We start from the raw sequence: 15,916 nt of genomic DNA, 5'->3' as shown, positions 1-15,916 counted from the left end.
AATCAAGCCTTGGTAAATTTAAAAAAATTGAAATCGTATCAAGTATCTTTTCCGACCACAACGCTATGAGACTAGATATCAATTACAGGAAAAGATCTGTAAAAAATACAAACACATGGAGGCTACACAATACACTACTTAATAACGAAGTGATCACTGAAGAAATCAAAGGGGAAATCAAAAAATACCTAGAAACAAATGACAATGGAGACACGACGATCCAAAACCTATGGGATGCAGCAAAAGCAGTTCTAAGAGGGAAGTTTATAGCAATACAAGCCTACATCAAGAAACAGGAAACATCTCGAATAAACAACCTAACCTTGCACCTAAAGCAATTAGAGAAAGAAGAACAAAAAAACCCCAAAGCTAGCAGAAGGAAAGAAATCATAAAGATCAGATCAGAAATAAATGAAAAAGAAATGAAGGAAACAATAGCAAAAATCAATGAAACTAAAAGCTGGTTCTTTGAGAAGATAAACAAAATTGATAAACCATTAGCCAGACTCATCAAGAGAAAAAAGGAGAGGACTCAAATTAATAGAATTAGAAATGAAAAAGGAGAAGTAACCACTGACACTGCAGAAATACAAACGATCATAAGAGATTACTACAAGCAACTCTATGCTAATAAAATGGACAACCTGGAAGAAATGGACAGATTCTTAGAAATGCACAACCTGCCGAGACTGAACCAGGAAGAAATAGAAAATATGAACAGACCAATCACAAGCACTGAAATTGAAACTGTGATTAAAAATCTTCCAACACACAAAAGCCCAGGACCAGATGGCTTCACAGGCGAATTCTATCAAACATTTAGAGAAGAGCTAACACCTATCCTTCTCAAACTCTTCCAAAATATTGCAGAGGGAGGAACACTCCCCAACTCATTCTACGAGGCCACCATCACCCTGATACCAAAACCAGGCAAAGATGTCACAAAGAAAGAAAACTACAGGCCAATATCACTGATGAACATAGATGCAAAAATCCTCAACAAAATACTAGCAAACAGAATCCAACAGCACATTAAAAGGATCATACACCATGATCAAGTGGGGTTTATTCCAGGAATGCAAGGATTCTTCAATATACGCAAATCAATCAACGTGATACATCATATTAACAAATTGAAGGAGAAAAACCATATGATCATCTCAATAGATGCAGAGAAAGCTTTCGACAAAATTCAACACCCATTTATGATAAAAGTCCTGCAGAAAGTAGGCATAGAGGGAACTTTCCTCAACATAATAAAGGCCGTATATGACAAACCCACAGCCAACATTGTCCTCAATGGTGAAAAACTGAAACCATTTCCACTAAGATCAGGAACAAGACAAGGTTGCCCACTCTCACCACTATTATTCAACATAGTTTTGGAAGTGTTAGCCACAGCAATCAGAGAAGAAAAAGAAATAAAAGGAATCCAAATCGGAAAAGAAGAAGTAAAGCTGTCACTGTTTGCAGATGACATGATACTATACATAGAGAATCCAAAAGATGCTACCAGAAAACTACTAGAGCTAATCAATGAATTTGGTAAAGTAGCAGGATACAAAATTAATGCACAGAAATCTCTTGCATTCCTGTATACTAATGATGAAAAATCTGAAAGTGAAATTAAGAAAACACTCCCGTTTACCATTGCAACAAAAAGAATAAAATACCTAGGAATGAACCTACCTAAGGAGACAAAAGACCTGTATGCAGAAAATTATAGGACACTGATGAAAGAAATTAAAGATGATACAAATAGATGGAGAGATATACCATGTTCTTGGATTGGAAGAATCAACATTGTGAAAATGACTCTGCTACCCAAAGCAATCTACAGATTCAATGCAATCCCTATCAAACTACCACTGGCATTTTTCACAGAACTAGAACAAAAAATTTCACAATTTGTATGGAAACACAAAAGACCCCGAATAGCCAAAGCAATCTTGAGAACGAAAAATGGAGCTGGAGGAATCAGGCTCCCTGACTTCAGACTATATTACAAAGCTACAGTAATCAAGACAGTTTGGTACTGGCACAAAAACAGAAATATAGATCAATGGAACAGGATAGAAAGCCCAGAGATAAGCCCACGCACATATGGTCACCTTATCTTTGATAAAGGAGGCAAGCATATACAGTGGAGAAAAGACAGCCTCTTCAATAAGTGGTGCTGGGAAAATTGGACAGGTACATGTAAAAGTATGAAATTAGAACACTCCCTAACACCATACACAAAAATAAACTCAAAATGGATTAAAGACCTAAGTGTAAGGCCAGACACTATCAAACTCTTAGAGGAAAACATAGGCAGAACACTGTATGACATAAGTCACAGCAAGATCCTTTTTGACCCAGGTCCTAGAGAAATGGAAATAAAAACACAAATAAACAAATGGGACCTAATGAAACTTAAAAGCTTTTGCACAGCAAAGGAAACCATAAACAAGACCAAAAGACAACCCTCAGAATGGGAGAAAATATTTGCAAATGAAGCAACGGACAAAGGATTAATCTCCAAGATTTACAAGCAGCTCATGCAGCTCAATAACAAAAAAACAAACAACCCAATCCAAAAATGGGCAGAAGACCTAAATAGACATTTCTCCAAAGAAGAGATACAGATTGCCAACAGACACATGAAAGAATGCTCAACATCATTAATCATTAGAGAAATGCAAATCAAAACTACAATGAGGTATCATCTCACACCGGTCAGAATGGCCATCATCAAAAAATCTAGAAACAATAAATGCTGGAGAGGGTGTGGAGAAAAGGGAACACTCTTGCACTGTTGGTGGGAATGTAAATTGATACAGCCACTATGGAGAACAGTATGGAGGTTCCTTAAAAAACTAAAAATAGAACTACCATATGACCCAGCAATCCCACTACTGGGCATATACCCTGAGAAAACCATAATTCAGAAAGAGTCATGTACCAAAATATTCATTGCAGCTCTGTTTACAATAGCCAGGACATGGAAGCAACCTAGGTGTCCATCATCGGATGAATGGATAAAGAAGATGTGGCACATATATACAATGGAATATTACTCAGCCATAAAAAGAAATGAAATGGAGGTGTTTGTAATGAGGTGGATGGAGTTAGAGTCTGTCATACAGAGTGAAGTAAGTCAGAAAGAGAAAAACAAATACAGTATGCTAACACATATATATGGAATCTAAGGGAAAAAAAAAAAAAAAAAAAGAGGTCATGAAGAACCTAGTGGCAAGATGGGAATAAAGACACAGACCTACTAGAGAATGGACTTGAGGATATGGGGAGGGGGAGGGGTGAGATGTGACAGGGTGAGAGAGTGTCATGGACATATATACACTACCAAATGTAAAATAGATAACTAGTGGGAAGCAGCCGCATAGCACAGGGAGATCAGCTCGGTGCTTTGTGACCACCTAGAGGGGTGGGATAGGGAGGGTGGGAGGGAGGGAAATGCAAGAGGGAAGAGATATGGCAACATATGTATATGTGTAACTGATTCACTTTGTTGTAAAGCAGAAGCTAGCACACCATTGTAAAGCAATTATACTTCAATAAAGATGTTTAAAAAAAAAAAAAAAATCTTCCAACAAACAAAAGTCCAGGACCAGATGGCTTCACAGGTGAATTCTATCAAACATTTAGAGAAGAGCTAACACCCATTCTTCTCAAACTCTTCCAAAAAATTGCAGAGGAAGGAACACTCCCAAACTCATTCTATGAGGCCACCATCACCCTGATACCAAAACCAGACAAAGATACTACAAAAAAAGAAAATTACAGACCAATATCACTGATGAATACAGATGCAAAAATCCTCAACAAAATACTAGCAAACAGAATCCAACAACACATTAAAAGGATCATACACCACGATCAAGTGGGATTTATCCCAGGGATGCAAGGATTCTTCAATATATGGAAATCAATCAATGTGATACACCATATTAACGAATTGAAGAATAAAAACCATATGATCATCTCAAGAGATGCAGAAAAAGCTTCTGACAAAATTCAACACCCATTTATGATAAAAACTCTCCAGAAAGTGGGCACAGAGGGAACCTACCTCAACATAATAAAGGCCATATACAACAAACCCACAGCAAACATCATTCTCAATGGTGAAAAACTAAAAGCATTTCCTCTAAGATCAGGAACGAGACAAGGATGTCCACTCTCAGCAGTATTATTCAACATAGTTTTGGAAGTCCTAGCCATGGTAATCAGAGAAGAATAAGAAATAAAAGGAATACAAATTGGAAAAGAAGAAGTAAAACTGTCACTGTTTGCAGATGACATGATACTATACATAGAGAATCCTAAAGATGCCACCAGAAAACTACTAGAGCTAATCAATGAATTTGGTAAAGTTGCAGGATACAAAATTAATGCACAGAAATCCTCTTGCATTCCTATACACTAATGATGAAAAATGTGAAAGAGAAATTAAGGAAACACTCCCATTTACCACTGCAACAAAAAGAATAAAATACCTAGGAATAAACCTACCTAGGGAGACAAAAGATCTGTATGCAGAAAACTATAAGACACTGATGAAAGAAATTAAAGATGATACAAACAGATGGACAGATATACCATGTTCTTGGATTGGAAGAATCAATATTGTGAAAATGACTATACTACCCTAAGCAATCTACAGATTCAATGCAATCCCTATCAAATTACCAATGGCATTTTTTACAGAACTAGAACAAAAAATCTTAAAATTTGTATGGAGACACAAAAGACCCCGAATAGCCAAAGTGATCTTGAGGGAAAAAAACGAAGCTGGAGGAATCAGACTCCCTGACTTCAGACTATACTACAAAGCTACAATAATCAAGACAATATGGTACTGGCACAAAAACAGAAATATAGATCAACAGAACAGGATAGAAAGCCCAGAGATAAACCCACGCACCTATGGTCAACTAATCTATGACAAAGGAGGCAAAGATATACAATGGAGAAAAGACAGTCTCTTCAATAAGTGGTGCTGGGAAAACTGGACAGCTACTTGTAAAAGAATGAAATTAGAACACTCCCTAACACCATACACAAAAATAAACTCAAAATGGATTCGAGACCTAAATGTAAGACTGGACACTATAAAACTCTTAGAGGAAAACATAGGAAGAACACTCTTTGACATAAATGACAGCAAGATCTTTTTTGATCCACCTCCTAGAGTAATGGAAATAAAAACAAAAATAAACACCTAATGAAACTTGGGACCTAATGAAACTTCAAAGCTTTTGCACAGCAAAGGGAACTACAAACAAGACGAAAAGACAACCCTCAGAATGGGAGAAAATATTTGCAAACGAATCAACGGACAAACGATTAATCTCCAAAATATATAAACAGCTCATGCAGCTCCATATTAAAAAAAAAACAACCCAATCCAAAAATGGGCAGAAGACCTAAATAGACATTTCTCCAAAGAAGACATACAGATGGCCAAGAAGCACATGAAAAGCTGCTCAACATCACTAAGTATTAGAGAAATGCAAATCAAAACTACAATGAGGTATCATCCCACACCAGTTAGAATGGGCATCATCAGAAAATCTACAAACAACAAATGCTGGAGAGGGTGTGGAGAAAAGGGAACCCTCTTGCACTGTTGGTGGGAATGTAAATTCATACAGCCACTATGGAGAACAGTATGGAGGTTCCTTAAAAAACTAAAAATAGAATTACCATGTGACTCAGCAATCCCACTACTGGGCATATATGCAGAGAAACCCATAATTCAAAAAGACACATGCACCCCAATGTTCATTGCTGCACTATTTACAATAGCCAGGACATGGAAGCAACCTAAATGCCCATCGACAGACGAATGGTTAAAGAAGATGTGGTACATATATACAATGGAATATTACTCAGCCATAAAAAGGAACGAAATTGAGTCATTTGTAGAGCCGTGGATGGATCTAGAGACTGTCATGCAGAGTGAAGTAAGTCAGAAAGAGAAAAACAAATATTATATATTAACACATGTATGTGGAACCTAGAAAAATGGTACAGATGAACCAGGGCAGAAATTGAGACACAGATGTAGTGAACAAACGTATGGACACCAAGGGGGGAAAGTGGTGGGGGGTGGGTGGTGGTGTGATGAATTGGGAGATTGGGATTGACATATATACACTAATATGTATAAAATGGATAACTAATAAGAACCTGCTGTATAAATAAATAAATAAAATAAAATTTAAAAAAAAAAAAAAAAAAAGAGGGAACCAGGAGAAAGTTTTTGCAAATCATAATCATACATCTGACAAGGGACCTGTATAATAAAAGACCCAACAACCTAATCAACCCAATTTAAAAATAGGTAAGTTAACTAAAAGAAGAAAGGCCAACAAGTACATGAAAAGATGTTCAAAACCTTTAGCCATCAGGAAGATGCAAATCAAAACCATGAGACACCACATCATACGCACTAAGATGGCTATAATAAATAACACAGATAATAACGAGTGTTGGTAAAAATATGGAGAAATTGGGACCCTCATACACTGCTAGTGGGGATGTAAAATGGTACTGTTGCTTTGGAAAACAGTCTGGCAGTTCCTAAAAAGTTAAAGGGTGACCATAGACCTACCAATTCCACTCCTAGGTATATACTCACGAGAAATGAAAACAGACGTCCATACAAAAACTTGTATATGAATGTTCATAGCAGCATTATTCATTATAGCCAAAAAGTAGAAACAATGCAAATGCCCAGCAAATGATATATGGATAAAACATATTATATCTAATGGAATATTATTTGGACATAAAAATGAATGAATTACTGATGCATGCTAGAACCTAGATGAACCTTGAAAACATTATGCTAATAAAAGAAGCCAGTCACAAAACACCACATATTATATGATTCCATTTACATGAAATATCCAGAATAGGCAAATCTATAGAAACAGAAAGCAGATTTTTGATTGCCTAGAGAGGGGGTGCTTTGGGGGGGATATGAAAATGTTCTAAAATCAACTGTGGTGATGGCTGCATCTGAATATAGTAAAATCCACTGAATTATACACTTTAAATAGATGAATTGTATGGTATGTGAATTGTATCTCAATAAAGCTGTTATTAAAAGAGAACCTCTTTATGACTAATGACTGAGAAATAGATGTATAAATATAGTAGTAAATCAGAATTGAGAAAATATAACAAACAGTATAGGTATAACCTTCAGAAAAGCTATTTGAACAATTACCCCATAAGTTTTCTTAATAAACATAAAACTTAATGTGCAATGCCACTGCATTTATTTTCCTTATTTCTTTTTGATGTTTTATAACTTTCCCAGGAATAGTCTATTTTTTAAAAATTAAGACTTTGTTCCTCCCAACAAACAGAAGTCCAGGACAAAACAAGCACTTCACTGGTGAATTCTACCAAACATTTAAAGAAGAATCAATACCAGTCCTTCTCAAACGCTTCCAAAAAATAGGAAGGAACACTTCCAAACTCATTTTACAAGGCAAACACTACCCTGATACCAAAATCAGACAAGGATGCCACAAGAAAAGGAAATAACAGACATTCCTGATGAAATAACAGTCATCCCTGATGAACATAGATGCAAAAATCCTCAACAAGATATTAGCAAACCAAATTTAACAATACATTTAAACAATCATACACTATGGTCAAGCGGGATTTATTCAAGGGATGCAAGGATGATTCAATATCCAGAAGTCAATCAGTGTGATACACATTAACAAAATGAAAGATAAAAATCATATGGTTGACACAGATGTAGAGAACAAACGTATGGACACCAAGAGGGGAAAGCGGGGTGTTGTGGGGTGCTGGTGGGATGAACTGGGAGATTGGGATTGACATATATACACTAACATGTATAAAATAGATAACTAATAAGAACCTGCTGAATAAAAAAATCAAATTAAATTCACAAAAATCATATGGTCAGGCTTCCCTGGTGGCACAGTGGTTGAGAGTCTGCCTGCCAATGCAGGGGACACGGGTTCGAGCCCTGGTCTGGGAAGATCCCACATGCCACAGAGCAACAAAGCCCGTGAGCCACAACTACTGAGCCTGCGCATCTGGAGTCTGTGCTCCGCAACAAGAGAGGCCACGACAGTAAGAGGCCTGCGCACCGCAATGAAGAGTGGCCCCTGCTCGCCGCAACTAGAGAAAGCCCGCGCACAGAAATGAAGACCCAACACAGCCAAAAAAATAATTAATTAATTAATTAATTAATTTAAAGAAAAGAATCAGATTTATATTTAAAAAAATCATATGGTCATCTCAATAGATGCAGAAAAGCATTTGACAAAATTTGGCATCCATTTGTGATTAAAAACTCTCAACAAAGTGGACATAGAGGGTACATACCTCAACATAATAAAGGCCATATATAACAAGTCCATAGCTAACATCATACTCAATGGTGAAAAGCTGAAAGCTTTTCTTCTAAGATCAGAACAAGACAAGGATGCCCATTCTCACCACTTTTACTCAACATAGTGTTGGAAATCCTAGCAAGAGCAATTAAGCAAGAAAAAGAGATAAAAGGCATCCAAATAGGAGAGGAAGAAGTAAAACTGTCACTATTTGCAGATGACATGATATTATACAGAGAGAAAACCCTAAAGACTCCATCAAATAACTTTTAGAATAAAGGAATTCAGTTTAAAGTTGCAGGATACAAAATGAATATACAAAAATCTGTTGCTTTTGTATACACTAATAATAAACTATCAGAAAGAGAAGTTAAGAAAACAATCCCATTTGCAGTTGTATCAAAAAGAAAAAGATACCTAGGAATAAATTTAACCAAGGAGGTGACAAACCTGTAGAATGAAAGCTGTAAGACATTGATGAAAGAAATTGAAGAAGACACAAATAAAGGGAGAGATATACTATGCTCATGGATTAGAAGAATTAGTATTGTTAAAATGTCCACACTGCCCAAAGCAATGTACAGATTCAATACAATCTCTATCAAAATTCCAATGGCATTTTTCACAGAAATAGAATGCACAATCCTAAAATTTGTATGGAAACACCAAAGACTCCAAATAGCCAAAACAATCTTGAGAAAGAACAAAGCTGATGGGACCACGTTCCCTGGTTTCAAACTACATTACAAAGCTATAACAATCAAAACAGTACGGTATTGTCATACAAACAGACACACAGATCAATGGAACAGAATAGAGATCCCACAAATAAACCTACACATATATGGTCAACTGATTTATGATAAAGGAGCCAAGAATATACAATGGGTTATAAAATGAATAAGTCACAGGGATGTAGTATGCTGCACAGGGAACATAGTCAATACCTTTATATGGTGTGTAATCTATAAAAATATTGAATCAGTACATTGTACACCAGAAACTAATATAATATTGTAAGTCAACTATACTTCAATTTTAAAAATGTATATAGATAGATATACACAATGGGGAAAGGAGAGCCTCTTCAATAAATGGTCCTGGGGAAACTGGACAGACACATGCAAAAGAAAGAAACTGGAACACTATCTTACACCATACACAAAAATTAACGCAAAATGGATTGAAGACTTGAACATAAGACCTGAAACCATAAAACTAGAGGAAAACATAGTAAGCTCCTTGACATTGGTCTTGGTGATGATTCTTCGGATTTGACACCAAGAGCAAAGCCAACAAAAGCGAAAATAAACAAGTGGAACTACATCAAACTAAAAAGCTTCTACAAAGCAAAGAAAACTACCAACAAAATGAAAAGGCAACCTACAGAATGGGAGAAATTATTTGCAAATCATATATCTCATAAGGGGTTAATATCCAAAATATATAAAGAACACATACAATTCAATGGCAAAAAAAAAAACCCTAAACAATCCAATTAAAAAATGGGCAGAGGATCTGAATAGACACTTTTACAAAGAAGACATACAGCTGGCCAACAAGTACATGAAAAGGTACTGAGAAGCACTGGTGAGGATGTAGAGAAAAGGGAACCCTTGTGCACTATTGGTGGGAATGTAAATCAGTGCAGCCACTATGGAAAACAGTATGGAGGTTCCTCAAAAAATTAAAAATATAACTATCATATGATCCAGCAATTCCACTTCAGGAGCTTTACCCAAGGAAAACAAAAACACTAACTCGAAAAGATATATGTAACCCATGTTCATTGCAGCATTACTTACAATAGCCAAGATACGGAAACAACCTCAGTGTCCACCAATGGATGAATAAAGAAAATGTGATATATATATATATACACACACACACACAATATGTGCGTGCACGCGTGTACACACACACACACACAATGGAATGCTATTCAACCATCAAAAAGAAGGAAATCCTGCCATTTGCGACAACATGGATGGACCTTGAGGACATTATGCTAAGTGAAATAAGTCAGACAGAGAAAGACAAATACTATATGATCTCACTTATATGTGGAATCTTTTAAAAAAAAAAATAGGAAAAACAAAAAATACCCCAGTTCATAGATACAGAGGAACAGGGAGTGGGGGGTGGGAGAAATGGGTGAAGGGGCTCAAAAGGTAAAAAATTCCCGTTATAAAATAAGTCATGGGGATGTAATGTACAGCATAGTGACTGTAGTTAATAGAACCATGTTACATATTTGAAAGTTGCTAAGAGAGTGAATCTTGAAAGTTCTCATCACAAGAAAAAAATCTGTAACTGTGTATGGTGACGGATGTTAACCAGACTTACTATGGTGATCATAAACAATTAAAAAAAATAATATCTTTTAGAGCAGTTTGAGGTTCATAGCAAATCTGAGGGGAAGGTACAGAGATTTTTATATGCCCTGCCCCCTCCACATGCATAGCCTCCCCCATTATCAACACCCCCACCAGAGCAGAACATTCCTTGCAACTGATGAACCTACGCTGATACGTCATTATCACCAAAATCTATAGTTTACATTACAATTGCCTCTTGATGTTATATATTCTGTGGGTTTGGACAAATGTATGATGGCATGAACCCATCACTACGGCATCCTACAGTATTTTCACCACCCTAAAAATCCTCTGTGCTCTGCCTATTCATCTCTCCCCCTTCAACCCCCGGCAATCACTGAATTTTTTACTGTCTCCACGGTTTTGCCTTTAATAGTCTATTTTGATAACTATTTTAATAATAGATTATGGTACTTGAATGGTCTGAATGTTTGTTTCTTCCCAAAATTCATGTTGAAATCCTAACCTCCAAAGGTTATGGTATTGGTAGGTAGGGCCTTTGGGAGATGCTTAAGTCATGAGGGTGGAATCCTCATGAACAGGGCTAGGGCCTTATAAAAAGGCTCCAGAGAGCTCCCTAGCACATTCTGCCATAAGAGGACACAACAAGAAGTCTGAGACCTGGAAGAGGGCCCTCATCCAACCACACTGATCTCAGACTTCCAGCCCCCAGAAGTGTGAGAAATAAATTCCTGTTGCGTATAAGCTACTCAGTGTGTGGCATTTTGCTATAGCAGCCCAAATGGACTAAGCCAGCATTTGAGTAATACAAATGTCAACTGCACATTTTTTTTCTTTGTAAACCTCAACAGCACATTTTTAAAGTGTCAACAGCACATTTTTAAAGTGTCAACAGCAAATGTGCAAATATCCTTTATAAGTGAAGAGACTAAAGTTCTGAGAGGTTGTCATTTGCCCAGGATCATACAGCAAAATGCTGGGAAGCTGACTTGTCACAAGGCTTTGAAGCCAGGTTTGTCACCCAAGTCCATGGTTTTTCCACATCAAGTGATTCCACCTTTATAGGTTAAGTGCCAGTTAATCACAGAACTCTAATTGCAACCCAGATCAATCCTCTTTCCTCTTACTCAGTAGGCTTCTTGAGGTTATGGAACATGAGAATAGGGGATTCTTTATGCATTTAAATGTTAAGCACTAACATATATAACGATATAGAGAAACATCTCTATTTTTCTTAGTCATATATGTGATCCCTCCCCTGGGAGAGGCCTTCCTGATACCAATGGTCCTGGGATAAAAGAGGAATCCTGCTGCTCTCAAACACTGGTGATAGAAATGTAAAGTGTTACTGCCTTTTGGAAAAGTAATCTTGTAATATTTTAATCTTGCAAAATTTATCAAAAAATAAAAGTATATATTCCCTTGATTCAGCAACCCCACACCTAACTCCCATAGCAATAAAAGTACCAGTACATAAGGACATATGCACAAGAATGTTTACCACAGTAAACACTGTAGCAAAAATCTGGAAACAAAACAAACAACGAGAGTATAACATATCCATTACATGAAATATTATGAAGTCATTAAAAGGCTTACAGGACAAAGGTGCCAGGACCACTCCATGTGGGAAAGGACAGTTTCTTCAACAAACAGTGTTGGGAAAACTGGTTAGCCACATGCAAAAGAATTAAGTTGGATGCTTACCTAACACCATATACAAAAATCAGCTAAAAATGGATTAAAGACCTAAATTTAAGACCCAAAACCATAAAACTCCAAGAAGAAAACATAGGGGAAAAGCTTCATGATACTGGATTTGGCAATGATTTCTTGGAAATGACACCAAAAGCACAAGCAATACAAACAAAAATAGACAAATGAGACTATATCTAACTTAAAAACTTCTGTGCATCAAAGGATGTAATCAGTTTTCTAAATAAGTATATACAAAATCTTTATAAATTCACGTATTTCTCCAAAAGTGTACAAGCAGTCTCAATTCATTGGGACAAAAATAAATATTTTTGTTCTCCACAGGTCACTGAATGAAGTCTTTGTACAGTTCAGGGAAGCTATGGATAGAAACTGAGCTAGGCTTGAAAAACAATACTGTGCCATGTAAAAACAACAATTCACGGCTGCCGTGGACAGCCACTTGCTCCCTTTCAGGGTTCCAGGTCCCCTCGTGTGGCAGAGGTCTTCCAGTTGAAGTCTTTCTGTGGTCCTCGTGGACAGCGCCTTGGATCTCTGTGAGGTCCTCAGTAGTGTCGCTGTGTCGGAGGAGAGGTGCCAGGATGCATGGGGTGGGGTTGCCGTCATCAAAGCGGACATGCTTGCTGTCTGTCTTCCCTGGTGCTCAGTGTCCGTGTGTTCGCATGGCGTCTGTGGCTTTCAGTCGGGTCGAGTCGCCCTGCGGGCAGCAGAAGGGCACGTGGGACAAGGCTGTCGAGCGTTTGAGTGTTTCCTCGGGGGTCAGGGCCGCAAATCCTGCCGGCTGGGGAGCTGGCCGGAACGTGGCCGGGAAGGTGGCCTAGTTTCCCCCGTGGGGTTTGACCCTGGGTCATGGTTGCTGAAGACCACTGCTTCCCGTGGTCGGCGTCCCTGCGGGTCCCCGGAAGGTGATCTGGCCTAGTTGGCCTGAAGCGGCACCTGGGCTGAATTCCTTTGGCCCCTTGAGAGGAAGACGGGCTGAATCTTGCCTGTAGCCAGCTGCAGGGTGGAGTCAGCCTGCCCATGGGAGGTTCCCTTGTTCCCGGAAGCGCTGGGAGTGGCCCCAAGTGCACATCAGATGTGCTAGTAGCTGGCAGGGTCTCCAGGTCCACATAGATGTTACACCCATGGCCGGGAGGCCGGTTCCTCAAGTCTATGTGCTTTGGTCAGAAGGCGGGGCTGCTGGAGAGTGGGAGCCTGTGGCCTAACAGCCCATCGGGGTCAAAGTTCGCATGCGGCCTCTTGAAGGCGGCAGGGGTCTTTCTCCATTCAGTGGGAGGGTCCAAAGCCAGGGCTCTGCGTATAAGGTGTGGCTTTTACTGCAAAGGGACACACAGAGACCCAGACGCAGATACAGAGGCACACACAGAAACCCGCAAGCGCGTCCTCACGCGCAATCACAGACACACGCACACACGCGCACACACATACACCCCCTCACACGCGGGCCCACCTACGTGCCTACCTTCCTGCAGTTGTGCTGTCAGACATGCATTCAGTTCTCCTAAGTGATAGAGGTACTTGGGAAGCAGGTGCAGGGCTCACGCCCAGGTAAATGTTTGCATGAATCGTGTTCTCTGAGGACCCAGGTCCAATTCTGAAGCCTACGTGATTTCTGTCCACTTCTCAGGTGCGCTTCCTGGGCAAGGCTGGCCGTCGGCAAAGACAAGAAGACCTTCACGTGGTCTGAGGACTGGAGGTGGTAGGGAGACCTGGAAGAAGTGAGGTGGGCCCAGGGTGCCGAGCGTGGCTGTGGATACCACAGGACGGTAGGCCTTCAACCACCCCAAGATGTGCCATTGGATATTAGGGTTTCCTCGGATGGGCCCAGTGGCTGCAAGCACAGATTGACTGTTCCTCTTGCTGAGTGGCCTGGGGGCTGTGGATTCCCCAGGCTGTTGGAGTACTCTGGAGTCACTGGCTCCTCCGCGGAGCCACGCAGCCTGCCCCGTCGGGTTCTGCAGCGTCCCAGCACGTGCTCGGATTGATGATGACTCCCTTGTATGCATTCCTTGGAAAATCTGAACAAAATGAGTGAGAACACTCTACCGTCTCCTCATCGAAACTGAGGTCCAAAAAATAAAAATAATAAAAATAATAAAAACAACAATTCACAGTTGAACTGAAACACTGTGAATGCGTTAATACCTGCCATAAAACAACAATTTATCTAATACAATATTAACCTGCTTGTCATGTAACACAATGTTCTTTGCAGCACTATTTACAACAGCCAGGACATGGAAGCAACCTAAGTGTCCATCGACAGATGAATGGATAAAGATGTGGCACATATATACAATGGAATATTACTCAGCCATAAAAAGAAACGAAACTGAGTTATTTGTAGTGATGGGGATGGACCTAGAGTCTGTCATACACAGTGAAGTAAGTCAGAAAGAGAAAAACAAATATCGTATGCTAACACATATATATGGAATCTAAGAAAATGGTTCTGAAGAACCCAGGGGCAGGACAGGAATAAAGACACAGACACAGAGAATGGACCTGAGGACAGGGAGAGGGGGAAGGGTAAGCTGGGACGAAGTGAGAGAGTGGCATGGACATATATACACTACCAAATGTAAAATAGACAGCTAGTGGGAAGCAGCCGCATAGCACAGGGAGATCAGCTCGGTGCTTTGTGACCACCTAGAGGGGTGGGATAGGGAGGGTGGGAGGGAGAGGCAAGAGGGAGGGGATATGGGGATGTATGTATACGTATAGCTGATTCACATTGTTATACAACAGAAACAAACACAGCAATGTAAAGCAATCATACTCCAATAAAGATGTTAAAAAAAAATAACCTACTTGCTAAATAGGCTTTGATTTATAAGATGCATATATTTCCAAAACTGTTCAACATCTCTACTTATAAATTAATTCACAGGATTCATATAGTTGCTTTTTAGTTTCAAAAGGGTGTTAGCAAAAATAATACGAGGAGACCTTCAAGACGGCAGAGGGGTAAGACGTGGAGATCACGTTCCTCCCCACAAATACATCAGAAATACATCTACATGTGGAACAACTCCTACAGAACACCTACTGAATGCTGGCAGAAGACCTCAGACTTCCCCAAAAGCAAGAAACTCCCCACGTACCTGGGTAGGGCAAAAGAAAAAAGAAAAAACAGAGGCAAAAGAATAGGGAAAGGACCTGCACATCTGGGAGGGAGCTGTGAAAGAGGAAAGGTTTCCACACACTAGGAAGCCCCTTCGCGGGCGGAGACGGCGGGTAGGCGGGGGAGGAAGCTTCGGAGCCACGGAGGAGAGCGCAGCAACAGGGGTGCAGAGGGCAAAGTGGAGAGATTCCCACACAGAGGATCGGTGCCAACCAGCACTCACCAGCCTGAGAGCCTTGTCTGCTCACCCGCCGGAGCAGGTGGGGGCTGGGAGCTGAGGCTCCAGCTTCGGAGTTCAGATCCCAGGGAGAGGACTGGGGTTGGCTGCGTGAACACAGCCTGAA

At 39.6% G+C, this 15,916-nt stretch overlaps 1 protein-coding gene and 1 non-coding gene across 5 annotated transcripts in view; one reads left to right on the top strand and one right to left on the bottom strand.

Annotated features, from left to right (window-relative positions):
* The window catches only part of CHRNA5 (cholinergic receptor nicotinic alpha 5 subunit), a 60,074-nt gene that overhangs the window by 21,766 nt on the left and 22,392 nt on the right, over nucleotides 1–15,916 (bottom strand). The window lies entirely within an intron of this gene.
* Nucleotides 14,427–14,519, top strand: LOC133086193 (small nucleolar RNA SNORD116). The gene has a single exon (XR_009699956.1). It is a non-coding gene; the product is annotated as a small nucleolar RNA SNORD116 (small nucleolar RNA).

The sequence above is a fragment of the Eubalaena glacialis genome, chromosome 2, assembly GCF_028564815.1.
Source record: "Eubalaena glacialis isolate mEubGla1 chromosome 2, mEubGla1.1.hap2.+ XY, whole genome shotgun sequence".
In the NCBI taxonomy this organism is placed as follows: Eukaryota; Metazoa; Chordata; class Mammalia; order Artiodactyla; family Balaenidae; genus Eubalaena; species Eubalaena glacialis.
Note: the sequence above shows the minus strand (reverse complement) of the source record. Positions and strands in the feature narration are given on the sequence as shown.